This window comes from Schistocerca gregaria, chromosome 10 (genome assembly GCF_023897955.1).
Source record: "Schistocerca gregaria isolate iqSchGreg1 chromosome 10, iqSchGreg1.2, whole genome shotgun sequence".
Taxonomy (NCBI): Eukaryota; Metazoa; Arthropoda; class Insecta; order Orthoptera; family Acrididae; genus Schistocerca; species Schistocerca gregaria.
The window spans coordinates 170284359-170299611 of NC_064929.1; the positions used below are offsets into that span (position 1 = coordinate 170284359).

Below are 15253 nucleotides of genomic sequence, written 5' to 3' on the forward strand. Positions count from 1 at the left end.
CCTATTTACGTGGAAAAACAAATTATTTGCAACGGCCGCCAGGTGCAAATCTGGCGCTATAAACTATTTGTACGTCGGTATGACATCACATTCTCATCTAACAAGCTGTAATGCGACTGAACAGTATGGCTATCGAGAAGAGAGAGCTTGCGCTGTTACTCACTCTGATTTCTGTGAACGGCAGCAACTGCACTGCTGCATTGAGAGAGCATCGCCGACTGGGAGGTGTGAGGAGAGGCTCAATGTCATTAAATGATTACAAGAAGATAACAATGAATACTGGAACACGGGTGAGCTTGATGTGGCAACAGAAAGAGGAAGGCGCGGAAGTTACTGACAAAGTTGCTGTGGCTGGAACTGACAATGCGGCACGTACCTTGGTAGTGCCAGTGCTTGTGCAGTATCAGGGAAATCGTCGATGGCACATTGAAAAAACTTTTGCTGGCTATTTTACACTGGTACCCGTACAAGACCCAGACGGCGCAGGAAGTGAAACCTCGTGATCTGTAGTGACACTCTGATTTTGCTGTTCGGTTTCTGGCACGGATCGAAGTTGATGACATGAGGCTGGTCAGCACTGCGTAAGGTGACGAGACAAATTTCACACTACACGGTGAACTGAATAACCAGAACCGCCTAACTTGGGGTACTGTCAAACCGCGTGCTGTGCACGAAGAGTCCATCTGACTTTCGGCTCTGGGAATATCGGGAGGAACACGTCCTATCTCTACCTGATCTGAAGTCCAGTAAACAAGAACATCATGCTCAGATTTCACTGGAACTACTGCGAGCAACTACTGATCACGTCGTTTATAGGTACAGCATCTCGTACATGACTCGGGTGCTCATAATGAATAAATTGTGTTAGTGAATGTTCATAATAAAATCAACATTATGCCTCTCTCACTGATATGACCTTTTCTCACCATGTCCTTTTCCTAAACTAGTACATATGGAAATATTTCTATACATGTTTCGTGCATTCACAGGCCCATATCTGCATCTAGTGCTCAATATTGGAACTTTTTTTTTGCGTGAATCGGTTAACGCATTAGAGTATCTGCGAAGTTTCGCTGCCATACGATAATTACAGCCCACAGGGTATCTATGTGAGTAGCTGCAGTTTAATTATAACCAACCGGTATTATATGATTACAATGTACATGAGTTGTGAAAATGGTTACGTGCCTATGGATCACTAAGGTTTCTAACATTTTTGGGATCCCACCGAGCTGATGCCAAAATGTTTCGGCATTGTCTTGAGAGCGAAACCCGATGCTACGAGAGTTCACACATGAAAATTGTCCTGTAGTTAGGCAACGGTGCTATAGGGCAAAAGTCAGCGGTAGTGTTGGTGGCCCCACTGTGACCGGCTACTGCGTGATAGAGGAGGTGTGGCTCGACAGCTGAAGTCTGTTTACAGGTGTGCACATTGTGTAGCTTGTGATATACAGCCAGAGAGTCTACAAACGATGGTATTCACATTTTATGTCAATATAACAAATAATTCAAGAAATACGGACGTTTATTGTCAACCGTTTCTTATCAATGTACCAAAAAAGAAATAGACACTTAAGAAAAGGATCAGCCAAAGGAACACAAGATGAAGCATCCACTGTCAGAAGGAAATGTCATAAACAAAAAAAAAGTGGAAATAAAAATGTGGTGTTGCAGGCGACATCGCTTACGTTACTGACAGTACGAAGTAACGACCGCATGTCATGTAGAAATTATGGGTCAGTCCGTTGACAACCTGTTCGGCAATATTATCTGAAAATATAATTTCCTTCTCCTTAATCTGCGTGTTTCCAACGTAGTGAAGACTTGGGAAGTACTTCCAGCTGTGCATCATTCGCTTTATTGGGCGACTGGTGCGGGGTGTCGGTTGTGGTAGAGGGCATACCCTAGGATGCACAGAACCAAACTCTCGAGACCACCATAGTAGGGAACCACCCCAAATGGTCATGCAAGTCGGTTTAAAACAATGATACTGTCACACAACGAAAAAGTATTATTTAAACGAATATTAGTAGTGGTGGGCCAATTAATCATGAAACAAATAAGTACCACCCACTCACATGCGAGGGTGGTTTGAAAAGTCTGGTAAATTTCTATGAAATAATGGAACATTTTAATTGCGCCTTCATGGTTGGCAGGCTTGACTACTCCTAGGATCGTATAAGGAATTTCATCAGTGTACAATGTACAGTTCATTATTAACAGCCGTCTAAATTGGTTAGTGTGTCCACTGCTATTGAAAATGGATAAAACCCAGTTTCGTGCTATTACTAAAATTTTTCATTTGAAAGGTTGCACTGACACACAAATCGAAAGAGGACTGGATAAAGTTCAGGCGGACTCTGCACCACCGTTGAAGACCATTTACTTTTGGGTTAATCAATTTAAGTATGTTTGGACAAGCAGCAAAGACGAAGCGTGCTCCGATCATCGAACTGAGATTACCTAAAAGGAAACCGTGGTATGATAATCCAAGACCGCCAATAAAAATTCGTGGGTTTTCTGAGACTACAGGCGTCTCAAATGAGCAACTGCATAATATCCTGCACGGAGAATTGGCTTTGAAGATCCTGTGTGTGAGGCGGTTGCCGCGACTGCTCACAGTCGACCAAAAGCGGATCCGGCACAACATTTCACCACAATTTCTGGCGACGTTCAATCGCAATCCGCAAGTGTTTTTGCACTGGTTTGTCAGTTTTGATAAACCCTGAATCCATCATTACACACCAAAATGGCAGACAAAACGACAGACAAAGCCTAGTGATAGTGCAATGAAGAAGGCAAGGACTGATTTGACAGCTGCAAGTCAGTGACCACTGTTTCTTGGGCGTCCCAAGAAAAAAACCTGATTAGATTACTTGGAAAATAGGCAGAACCATAGGTCTACGCTATTATGCTTCATTGGTGGACTCACTGAAACTTGCGTTGGCTGAAAACATACCAAGGGTGGGACGCAAAGTGCCCTTTCCCCGGGATAATGCATCATCCCATTCACAAGCGTTAACAAGGCGAAAATGCATGAATTGAGCTGTTAATTGGTTGGCCATCCCCTCTACTCACCAGAATTAGCTCCAACTGACTTCTTTCTTTTACCGGACTTGAAACTTTGGCTTACTAGGAAGAAATTTTCATCAAATGAGGCAGTGATACTTGCAGTCAATGAGTATTTTGCAGTTTTTGACAGAGCTTATTTTTCAGTGGGATGAAAAAGACAGAAAGTTGCTGGACCAAGCGTATATCCCTCATAGCTGACTATTCGAGAATTATGGAGAGTTCTTTACGAAACAAACATTTTTGTTTCTTTTTTAAGAGACTTATCAAACCGTCATCACGGCAGTATTCCTAGCTATGAACGGAAACAAATGATCACTATAACAACTAGATTTATTATCGTCAAACTTGAGAATTACCCTCTGCTATTCATGAAGAATCATTGACAAATTGACGACGAATGATAACTCTAAGGTATAACTCATAGGTTGATGGGGTGTATGAAATACAGTGATGTTGATAATTGGCGGACATGCTAACTGTCTGCAGACATTGTCAGTTACATACTGCATGCACACGAAATAATAGAAGCGGATACCAAAACATCAACACATTGCACAGTAAGAGCGAAAAGCTGGATGTCTGACTTCAGGATCGCGTATTTGGTCCCTGAAGGGAGCGAATTGATTTAACGTCTGAACAACGATCGCACGTGAGGCTAGGGGCAGAGCGCGATAAAGTATTCAAAGGCACTAGAGGCTTCCACCCTGTCTGTACTTAGTTCACAGGTACACACGTTCTTCTGGTGGCAGCAAGGCTCGTCTCGTCAGTCGTGACGCCTGACCTAACCTGACGACTTTACTGTACAAAACCCTAAAGCGAAGTGTTTTCCTTCTCGAACTATCCTGTTTTTCGTCAGAGCAGGAACTCGCTGGCCCATGTTGGCAAAGACAGCGAGTGCCGACCACGTAACACTCGAGTGAAGATGTTAACCGATCTCCCGCTCTTACATATTTTCCCTACATTGTACCAATAGGACTCTTAGGCGTGGACGAAGACAGAAAATCCCTCCAACTCCTTGCCACAATTCAGAAAAGGGCCTATCCGATGTTCTGCACATAGGGGTAGCGAAAAACTGCGGGCTCTCCTGATACTGGGACTATGACCCAATCATAAAGCTGGATCCTGAAACTTAAAATCTTATTCCAAAGCTACCTAATAAGGCCACGCCTGCCTATAGATCTCTTATCTAGCTAAAAGGCTCCTGCGAAGATTTTCCTATTTCTTTCGACAGAAGAAGTGTGTCCCATACTCTTCCTGGAGAGCGAACTGGAGGAACGAGAGTGGACTGGAATATAAGCCTGACGACCTGCGACCGTGCCCAGAGCTCAACCGTTTTACAGCGGCGAATTCGTATTAAAAGGACTTTTACCTCGCACCTCAGGCTACTAAACTCTCAAGTCTTCGAAACGTCGATCAACTACACTGACGAGAAAAAAATTGCAAGCCCAAGAAGAAGTTGTGCGAGATAAAAGAAAGTTAGTAGGTGTGTTTCTACATTCGAAACATGGCCTCTATTGAAATTTGGCGCCAGTGGGATAAGATTAGCACTAGTGGTGCCATTATGACTGTGCAAAGTGAGGATGGCTTCAAATAAGCGCTGTAGCGGTCGAGAGCCTTAGTTACCTTTGAAAGCCAACGTAGTGAATTAATATTAGTAAAGAATGTCTGTAACACCTCGGCGGTGCCACTATCAACAAGTCACTGAGTTTGGATGAGGCCTTTAACAGGGCCACGAGAAGCTGGAAATTCCTTCCACGAGATTGCAAAAGGTCTTGTCAAGGAGGTAGCCACGGCACACTGATCAGGCAGAACATTATGACCACCGACCTGCTATCGATGTAAACCCTCCAAGCGATGTCAGCCTCAACTGGCGAGGAATGACTGCGCGCGGTGCATGTAGTATCAGTGAGCATTCTGTCCGCGTGCGGAATGGGGGAGGTGTGCGATCACTGAGTTTGACCGAGGGCAGGTTGCGATGGCCTGGGGGTCGTCACGAGTATTTCGGAAACTGCGCGACTTGTCGAGTGTTGGAGGAGGGCCGTGCTGAGGTTTTCAGTACGTGGTGACACTGAGGTGCAGCCACGTTCAGACGTCGTGGTGTTGGGTAGCCACGCCTCTTACACTTGTCGGACTTTATAGGCTGGGTAGACTGGCAAAACAGGACAGCTGGCGTAATATGGTGGGACTAACATGAGTCTTTAATGCTGGGCTGAGTACAAGTGTGTCTGAACACACAGTGCACCGAACACTTCTAACGATGGGCCTTCGCAGCCCATGACCCTTGCATTTGTCTATGTTAACACCACGACATCGGCAGTTAGCCTCAAATTGGCATGTGAGCATTGGCTCTCTACGTTCGCGCAGTGCCAGGGCGTTACGTTGTCTGATCAATCCCGACCTTCTTCATCATGTCGATGGGAGGCCGCGAATCCGTCGTCTTCCAACTGAACAGCTCCTTTACACCTGTACTACGCGATGAAGGTAAACTGGCGGCCGCTCCATTATGCTCTGCGGAAGATTCACGTGGGTATCTGTGGGTTCAACGGAGCTCGTACATGGCAGCATGCCGTCCAAGGAATATAGTACACTGTTTGTAGGCCACGTATACCCCTTCATGTTTCCAGACGGGGGTGGAATTCTTCAACAAGATAATTCGCCATGTCACAAGTGGTTCGAGGAATACGGTGGTGAGTTCCAACTGATGTGATAGCCCTCCAGTTCACCAGATCTGAACATGTTTGAACACAGCTCGGATGTGTTCTGACTTGGCGTCAGAGCTCATCGCCCCTTCCCAGAATTTACGGGAATTAGATGACTTGTGTGTGCAAATGTGGTGTCAATTCCCTCCAGCGACCTATTACGATTTCATTACTTCCATGCTACCACGTGTCGCCGCTGTTATCCGAGCCTAAAATGGACGGACCGGCTATTAGGTAGGTGGTCGTAATGTTCTGGCTGATCAGTGTTCATGGTTGTTGGTAGAGTAGGTCACGGGAAGTATGGTAGCAAGAAGACTGGGCTCCGGACGGTCACATCGCAAACCCCGACGGAAGAAAGTCGTATTCAGCCTGTGGCTGTGGCGCATCGTACTACCCCTGTAGCAGCAACTTGAACATCAGTTGGTACCACGATAACAAAATGAACTATTACAAATCGATCACTTCAAGGGCAGCTCCGAGTCAAACGCCCTTTTGCGTTTATTCCACCGACCGCAAACCACCACAATTTGCCACTTCAACGGTGTCAAGCGAGAGCTAATTGGAGGGTGGAGTGAAGGTCTGTTGTATTTTCTGATGAAAGCCGGTCCTGCCTCGTTGCCGTTGGTAGGTGTGTGTTGGTTAGAAGGAGACAGCCTGCAACGAACCTGTCTGCAAGCTAGACACATTGAATCTACACCTGGAGGTGCAATTTCATATGGCAGCAGGAACACTTTTATGGTTACCCCACACACCCTGACAGCAAACTTGTACTTCTGTCTGGTGATTCGTCCTGTTTCGCTATCTTTCGTGAACAGCATTCCAGTGGATGTTTTACAACAGGATAACGTTCGCCCACATACCGATGATGTACCCATCATGCTCTGGAGAGTGTCATCATGTTGCCTTGACTTGCTCGATCATCAGATATGTCTCGAATTGAGCACGTATGCGACATCATCGGACAACAACTCCAGCGTCATCCACAACCACCATTAATCGTCCATGTATTAATCACCCAAGTACAACAAGCATGGAACTCTATCACACAAACTGACATCCGGAACCTGTATGGCACAAGGCATGCACATTTGCATGCTTATATTCAACATTCTGGCGATTACACTGGTTATTATTAATGTATCAGTATTTCATATTTTCAATGGCTTTTCTCGCGCTTACATTACCTGTGATCTTGTAATGGTTATCACTTAAATATACTACCTCGACAAATGTGTTCCCGAAATGTTATTACTCTAAATTACTTTTTTCTTGGCGGTGCGATTTTTCTCCGCTAGTGTATATAGAAAAAGAAGAACAACAAACAGTGAAATGAAAACAGCCACTGATGATGCTAATCCATATCTGCAATTACAGACCAGTGTTAGTGAATGACTGCATAATCAAGGAAATTTGCATAAAATCTTCTGGAATATGTTAGCGGACAGTTTCAGAGAAAAATGGCCACGTTGCAACTGGAATAGCTAATGGTACTTGCATTCATGGCAAGCACAGATTTTAACGAGAAGTTTTCTTCTTCGTTTGATTATGCCGACGTTAATTTAACAGTGGTGTGGACTCGCAAGAAACTCAAGACGATGTTTCTGCGCCGGCGCCGCGTTCTTTTCAATGAGGTCTATGACCTCTGAGACACAATTCTTAACTGTGGTTACTGAAGTGCAACATTACTGGTTAGGGACAAAAGAGCAGCACATTTCAGACAGAGAAATTCGGTGGCATTATTTCGTAGATGTACAACCTATAGTTGTTACTTCGAACCGAAGACTGGTTCGCTGTAGCTCTCCATGCTCCTCTGTCCTGTACGATCCTATTCCACTCCGAATAACTACTGCAACTTAAATCTTTCTGAATCTGCTTATTGGTCTCTTGGCCTCTCACTACGATTTTTGTGCACCACACTTCCCTCCCTTGATGTGTCAGAATCTGTCCTATTAGCCGATCCCTTCTTCTAGTCAGCTTGTGGAACAAATTTTTTGTCGCCATAATTCTATTCACTACTTCTTCTTTGGTTACATGATCTACCCATATGTTCTTGAGCATTCTTCTGTAGCTCCACATTTCAAAAGCTATTCTCTGCTTGTCTAAATTGTATATCATTCATGTTTCACTTTCGTACATAGGTACACTCCAGATAAATACCTTCAGAGAAGACATCCTAAAACTTAAATCTGTATTCGACGTTAACAAATTTTCTTCTTCAGAAATGCTTGCCTTACCATTGCCGATTTACGTTTCATATCTTCTCTCCTTCGCTCAGTATCAGTTTTCCGCTGTCTAAATAGTAAATCTCATCTACTACTTTTAGTGTCTCATATTCGTAATCTGATTCCCTCGGTATCACCCGATTTAATTCTAGTACATTCCGCTATCCTTGTTTTGATTTTATTGATGTTCATCTTACATCCTTTTTCGCAAGATGCTGCCTTTTCCTTCGAGCTGCTCTTCCAGGTCCTTTGCTGTCCCTGACAGAATTACAGTGTCATCGGCTAGCCCAAAGTTTTTATTTCTTCTCCATGAACTTTAATTCCTACCCCTAATTTTTCTTTAGTTTCCTTTACTGCTTATTCAGTGTACAGGTTAAATAAAGATGGGGATAGACTGCAACTCTGTCTCAGTTCTTCTCAAACAGTATTTACCTTTCATGTCCCTTGACTCTTACAGGTGCGGGTTGATTTCTGTACAAGTAGTATAATATCCTTTTTCTCCCTGTATTTTATCCCTGCTACCTTCAGAAATCCAAGGAGTATCTCATTCGATATTGTCAAGTGCTTTCTCCAAATCTGCAAAAGCCATAAACATAGGATTGCCTTCCTTTATCCTGTCTTCTGGGATAAGTCGTAGGGCAAGTATTGCCTTGCGTGTGCTCGCATTTCTCCTGAATTCAAACTGATCTTCCCAACGATCGGATTTTAGCAGTTTTTCCAATTCTTCTATAAATAATTCGTGACAGTATTTTGCAAGTATGGCTTCTTAAACTGATAGTACAGTAATATTCACATCTATCAGCATTTTCAGTTTTTGGAATTGGAATAATTACATTGTTCTTGAAATCTGACGGTATTTCGACTGTCTTGTATGCCTTACACACCACATGCGAGGGTTTCGTCATGGCTGGCTCTTCCAGGACTATCAGGAGTTGTTATGGAATGTCGTTAACTTCAGGGGCTTTGTTTCGACCTAGGTCTTTCAGTGCTCTGTCAAATTGTTCTCGCAGTATCATATCTCGCATCGCATCTTCATCTACGTCCTCCTCCATTTCAATAACATTGCCTTCATCTCCCTTATACAGAACCTGAACACACTCCTTCCAGCTTTCAGCTTTCCCTTCTTCGCTTAGTACTGGTTTTCCACTTGAGCTCTTGATAGTCATGCATCTGCTTCTCTTTTCTACAAAGTGAAACACTCCATATTGAATTTCGTCTAGCGTTAATAAGTGAATAACAGCCCAACTTTAATTTTGATGTGAGAGTGCCCTAATAGATAAATGGTAATCAGGTTTCATTGCTTCGGGAGTCGTTTCTAACCAGAATGAAGCCGCTCAACAATGTTAAATACGATGAAAAGGGTTTTTTGGAATAATCCATGTGAAGATATTTTATAATATTTGACCGATGTATTCCGGTTACACACAACTTCAGGCGGTCTCAACTTTCTTCTTAGATTTCTACTCACGGTTACTCTCAGCACAGGTCAGCGGTTCGGTACTTCGTCAGACGCAGTAACAGCACTTAGTACACTCAGTCCACTCTGTAAACCAATATGTTGCCGGCGCGGTTGACTCGAATGCGAATTTTCGACACTCTATAAACTTTCTGAACAGCTATTAGATATATCACTTGCCACGATTGGGTATAATGTTTTACTGTGGGTCAACCCGTGGCGGTGAGGAAATTCCCAGTCGGTACTTCATCACGAGTTACTCACTGGCTGACGTCTCCGTCCAAACTACTATCGCAGTAACTCACTTAGCGCCCATGTCGCTGGACAATCGATTCTGCCTATCATTGACGTGTGTGTGGAAAAATGTGTTTATTTCTGGGTAAAAGATCGTGGACCCCTTACAGAATGCCTCTTTGATTTCCCCTAGTGAAGCATTCTTCTAAATCCTTACATTTTTCCTCTAGCTACTCCTACTTAGCGGTGACCTGGACATCGAGGAAGGAAGATGAAAGAACATTGGAGGCACTAGAGATGTCGATGTGGAGAAGAATGAAAAAAGTGAAATGGGAAGACAGAGTGAGGAATTAAGAAGTATTAAGAAGAGTCAGAGAAGAAAGAAACATGCTGAAAGTAATCAGAAAGAGAAAGAGAAAACGGAACTGGACTGGACATTGTTTGAGGAGGAACTGTTTATTGAAGGAAGGTATAGAAGGAATGGTGGAGGGAAAAAGGGAAAGAGGAAAAAGAGGATATCAAATGCTGAACAATGTCAAAGGAGAAAACTATTCCGAAATAAAAAGACTGGTTATGGAGAGACAAAAGTGGGAGAGGCTTAACCCATGACAAGACCTGCAGTAAGGCAGAATACCATACCACTACTACTATACCTACTTAGCTGTTTTGCATTTCCTGTCAGTCTCGTTTTTTATTAAACAACGAAAATATATTTCACACTCCGAATTTTTATGTTTCTTCTGCCAATATCCGGCAATGTATGGTACATCGCTGAGATAGGACACATTCGATCATTTGTGTACTGACCTTCATACGATTTGAATGAAATGCAAGGAAATAACGTTGGTTGGGAAATTTTCCGACTATTGTTTACCGTTTGCGAATCCGTTCGATCATGTGCTCGGAGTGTGGCGCCTCTACTTCCGGTACAACAGTGCTTAGGCTTTAGTTTGATGGCGCAGCCGCCACGGGGACGCCCGAGATGAAAGGATTTCGCCGCCGTCCAGCCTGGGTGGCGGTCCGCGCCTGCAGACGCGGCATTCGTCCCGCACCCGCCGCTCGTGCAGCTAATTACACGCCGGCCCTTCCCCCCTGGTCTCATCACGCAACCTCTCATTACGAAAGCTCTAGCAGTATTTGCTTCCATCACGGCGCACGGCTCAAGACTCTCACAATCTTTTTGTTCCATCTTGGGTAAACCTCTGCTCTTTGTACAGCTTGACCCAGAAGTCCGTCAACATTTGAAAATTCCATGCTTCACGGAATGGTGTAGGTAGAGAGATAAAAACTGACAAACACACTTTAAATGACGTGGGGTTTTATTAAAAAGTAAAAAAGTGTAGATGGTCCTTCATATCGTACCTTCCAGCAGGTGTTAATTAGCCAGGCTAGGGATGATTAGATTTCGTACCATACCGTCTCACTTCGCACCCGTCACATTGTCTGTTTAAAAATCAGCACCCCGCGTCTATCTTGTCGGAGTGTGAATTGGGGTTCGTCAGTTCACACAAAACGTTAGACAAGCAGTCATCTTCCTCATTTTATGAAGTGTCCATACCGCAAATTGTCTGTGCGTCAGGAAATCGGAGGCTAACAGTTCATGGCGAAGCTGGATCTTATACGCATACATTGCAGGGTATGGCGTTAGTGCTCTCCAAACAATAGTGCGTGGAATGCCGGCGCGACGTGCGACTTCACGAGTGTAGACTTCAACATGCTGTGGTGAACCCGCTAAACTCTCCATGTCTTCCAGAAGTTTCCGAGCAGCTGTGACACAAGTCTGGCCGGCCACTACGGGGCCGATTGTTTAAACACTTCTCACATGACATTCACCCTGTCGAGTATCCTTCTTATGGCGACATGATCGCAAAACTGCAGTAGCAGATTCTCCATTCTTATAGTAAAGCTTCACTATCCGTGCTGCTTCTGGTAAAGTCAACATGCTGCCATTGCTGGCGCATCTGACTCACTCTCTCTCACTACAGATCATGTTATACAGGAGTCTCATGCTGTGTGAGTGGAGTATTGCTGTGAAGCGCTTTCTGTTGGCCGGTTCTTGCACACGTTTTTAGTTCAAATAAAACCCCAAGACGTTCCAGGCATGTGTGTCAAGTTCTGTCTCTCTACCTACATTATTCCCTGAATTACTGCCGTTTCAAATGTAGACTTGCTTTTGGGTTACACTGCATTTCGACTCTAGAAAAGCTTCGACCTGTGATGTTGCGTCCTCTGTCAAGGTCCACATCTACAACTACAAGATAAATCTGCAATTGACATTTTTGTGTTTCACAGAGTGTTCACACAAACATTTTGAGACCATATCACGACCGCTCCACTCTCGAATAGCACGTGGGAAGTACGAACAGCTAAATATTTTCGTGCGAGCACTGATTTCTCATACTTAATTATGATCGTAATATCTCCCTGTGTAGTCGTCGTTAACAAAATATTTTCACATTCGAAGAAGATAATTAGTAACTGAAATTTCGTGAAAAGATCTCGCCACAACGAGAAACGTCTCTATTTTAATGACTGCCACCCGAACTCGGGTATCACATCCACGACACTCAGCCCTATTTCACGATAACAGAAAAGGGGCTGCACTTCTTTGAACTTCTTCGATGTCCTCCGTTAGTCCTATCTGGTAAGGACCCCTTACTGCGCAGCAATACTCCAGCTGAGGACGGACAAGCATAGTGTAGGTAGCCTCTTTGGTAGACGTCTTCTGTCAGTAAAACGCCGTCTGTGGTTCACTTTTCCCACAACATTATCAATGTGATCGTTCCAATGTAAGTAATTTGTAGTTGTAGTACGTAAGTATTTAGTTGAATCGACAGCCTTTAGATTTGTATGATTTAACGTATAACCGAAATTTAACGGATTGTTCTTGGTATTCATGTGGATGAAGTCACAGTTTTAATGATTTAGAGACAATTGTCACTTTTTGTACGACGCAAGTCTTGTCTAAAGCATTTTGTAATTCGTTTTGATCTTTTGGTGATTTTACTATTGCAGACGGCAATGTGCATGTGGTTAGGGCCTCAAGTCGCCTGGTGCAAATCTTAATAGTTGACGCCACTAATTGCGTGTCGTCGAGGACGAAGTGAAGGCTGATGGAGACTACGCAACACTAAGTTTCCGAGTGGAGAAAATCCTCCCACCAAGCTGGAAAACGAACATGGGCTTTTTGCATGGCATTCTGGCGTGCTGACCACTCATTGACAGTTATGGAGGCGAAATTTTACTTCTTACTAGATGGTAACGACGAGGCGAGGCGGCCGGAAGGGTATCCGGGAACTCTCTACGACTAACACTCCAAAATAAGGAAATTACTCGTACTATGCCGGACCCCTGAAGATACAGAATAAAGACCAAAAAAAGTAAGGGAGAAGTCTTCTCACTGATGTGGTGTAGCCTACCGTGAGTTCCTCTCCTGTGACGGCCACGTCATCTCAGAATAGCCCTTGCACGCTACCTCCTCAGTTATTTGCTGAATGTGTTAGATGGCTTCACCTGCAGTTCTTGCCCTCTACAGCTCCCTCTAGTACCAAGGAAGTTATTGCCTGATGTCTTAACACTTACTACTATCACATTGTTGCGTCTTCTTGTCACCGTTGTCCATATTTTCCTATCCTCTCCGCTTTTCCAGACAATCACCTTATTTCTTATCAGTCCACTTAATTTTCAACACCCATCTATAGCTTCACATCTCATCCGCTACGTTTCAGTTCTTTATCGTTTTCCCAACAATCCATGATTCAAATTCATGTATGATGATGGTGATTATAGATTTCAAGAGAAAAATCTGCTAAGGTCGTCACTTTCTTATTCACTCCCCATCTCGGAACCTGTCTACTTCCTCTGTCTGCGTCTAGAGCAAATCTCACGTGCAAGTGTGAAAATTCTACGTGATTGCGTAGCGTGTACCGAGGCGGGGCGTAGACACCGGCCTTGTGTTTACCTATCTTGATGTGGAAAACCGCCTAAAATCCACGTCCAGCCACACCGGCTCACCAGCCGTCTTCGTTAACCCGTCAGGCGGCAACGATCCAAGTCAGACCTGCCTCTCCACGTCTCCAATAGATTTCGTTCACTTTCAAATAAGACCGTGTTCCAAACGTACCTTCTAAAAAAATCCTCCTCGAATTAAAGCCCATGTTTGATATTAGTTGACTTCTTTTGTCCAGGAATGTCGTCTTACCTTGTGCTAATTTGCTTCCCGTATTCTCCATACATCGTCCGTCACGTGCTACTTTCGTTCCAAAGTATCAGAGTCCCTTCACTTCATCTATTTCGTAGTCACCAATTTTGATACTAAGTTCATCGCTCATATCATTTCTGCCATTCCTCATTACTTTTGTCTTTCTTTTCTCAATCATAGCTTGTGCTCTCGCCGGCCTCTATGGCCGAGCGGTTCTAGGTGCTTCAGTCCGGGACCACGTGGCTGTTATGGTCGCACGCTCGAATCCTGCCCCGGCATGGATGTGTGTGATGTCCTTAGGTTAGTGAGGTTTACATAGTTCTATGTCTAGGGGACTGATAACCTGAGACGTGCTTAGAGCCATTTTAACCATTTTTTGAGGTTGTGCTCGTGAGATTGATCAGTCCGTTCTAGGAGTTCTGCAGTTTTTCCGTGCTTTCACTGACTATACCAATGTAGTCAGTGAACCGTACTGTTAATATTCCTTCAACCTGAATATTAATCGAACTGTTGAATATTATTTTTATTTTCGTCATTGCCTCTTCTTCTAGTAGCAGTTTATCGTGGATAGCTTGAGGAACGGAGATAGCTAGCTAATGGAAAAATGCTCAGGTCATTCCCGTTTTCAAGAAGGGCCGCAGGACAGATGCACTTAATTAGAGGCATATATCGTCGACGTCGGTATGTTGCACACTTATGGAACATGTTTTATGCTCAAGAATTATGATAATTTTGGAGTACGAGAATCTCCTGTGTAAAGATCAACAAGGATTACGCAAAAGAGATCATGCGAAACTCAGTTCCCTCTGTTCCTCCAAGTGATCCATAGCGCTGTAGAGAGGGCATTTGACACCATCGGGCACTGCCGCTTAATGAAAAAAATACGAGCTTATCGTGCATCGGATCATATATGCAACTGGATACAAGACATTCTTGCAGATAGCACTCAACATTTCGCTCTTAACGGAACAAAATCTACCGGTATAAAGCTAATATCCGGAGTACATCAAGGGCTGTGTGACACGACCTTCACTGTTCACATTGTACATAACAGATCTAGTAGACAGTGTAGGATGCTGTTTAACATTGTTCGCAGATGATGCGGTTATCTATGACAAAATGTCAAGCAGGAGACAGTATCGATTTGCTGAATGACATGCAGAAGATTGATGATTGGTGCAGGTTCTGGCAGCTGAACCTGAAGGTAAATATGTGTAACATATTGCGCATAAGTAGGAAAAAAAGGAGCTTCTATACAATTATACTGTCGATGTGAAACTGCTGGAAACAGTATCTAACAAAAATATGTCTCCATAAGGATCCAGAGTGACATTACGTGGAATGATCACATAAAACAGATAGTGAGAAA

The 15253-nt window shown here is 43.8% G+C and overlaps 1 long non-coding RNA gene across 1 annotated transcript in view; it reads right to left on the reverse strand.

Annotated features, from left to right (window-relative positions):
* The window catches only part of LOC126293541 (uncharacterized), a 616677-nt gene that overhangs the window by 541547 nt on the left and 59877 nt on the right, over nt 1-15253 (reverse strand). The gene's annotated exons all lie outside the window — the stretch shown is intronic.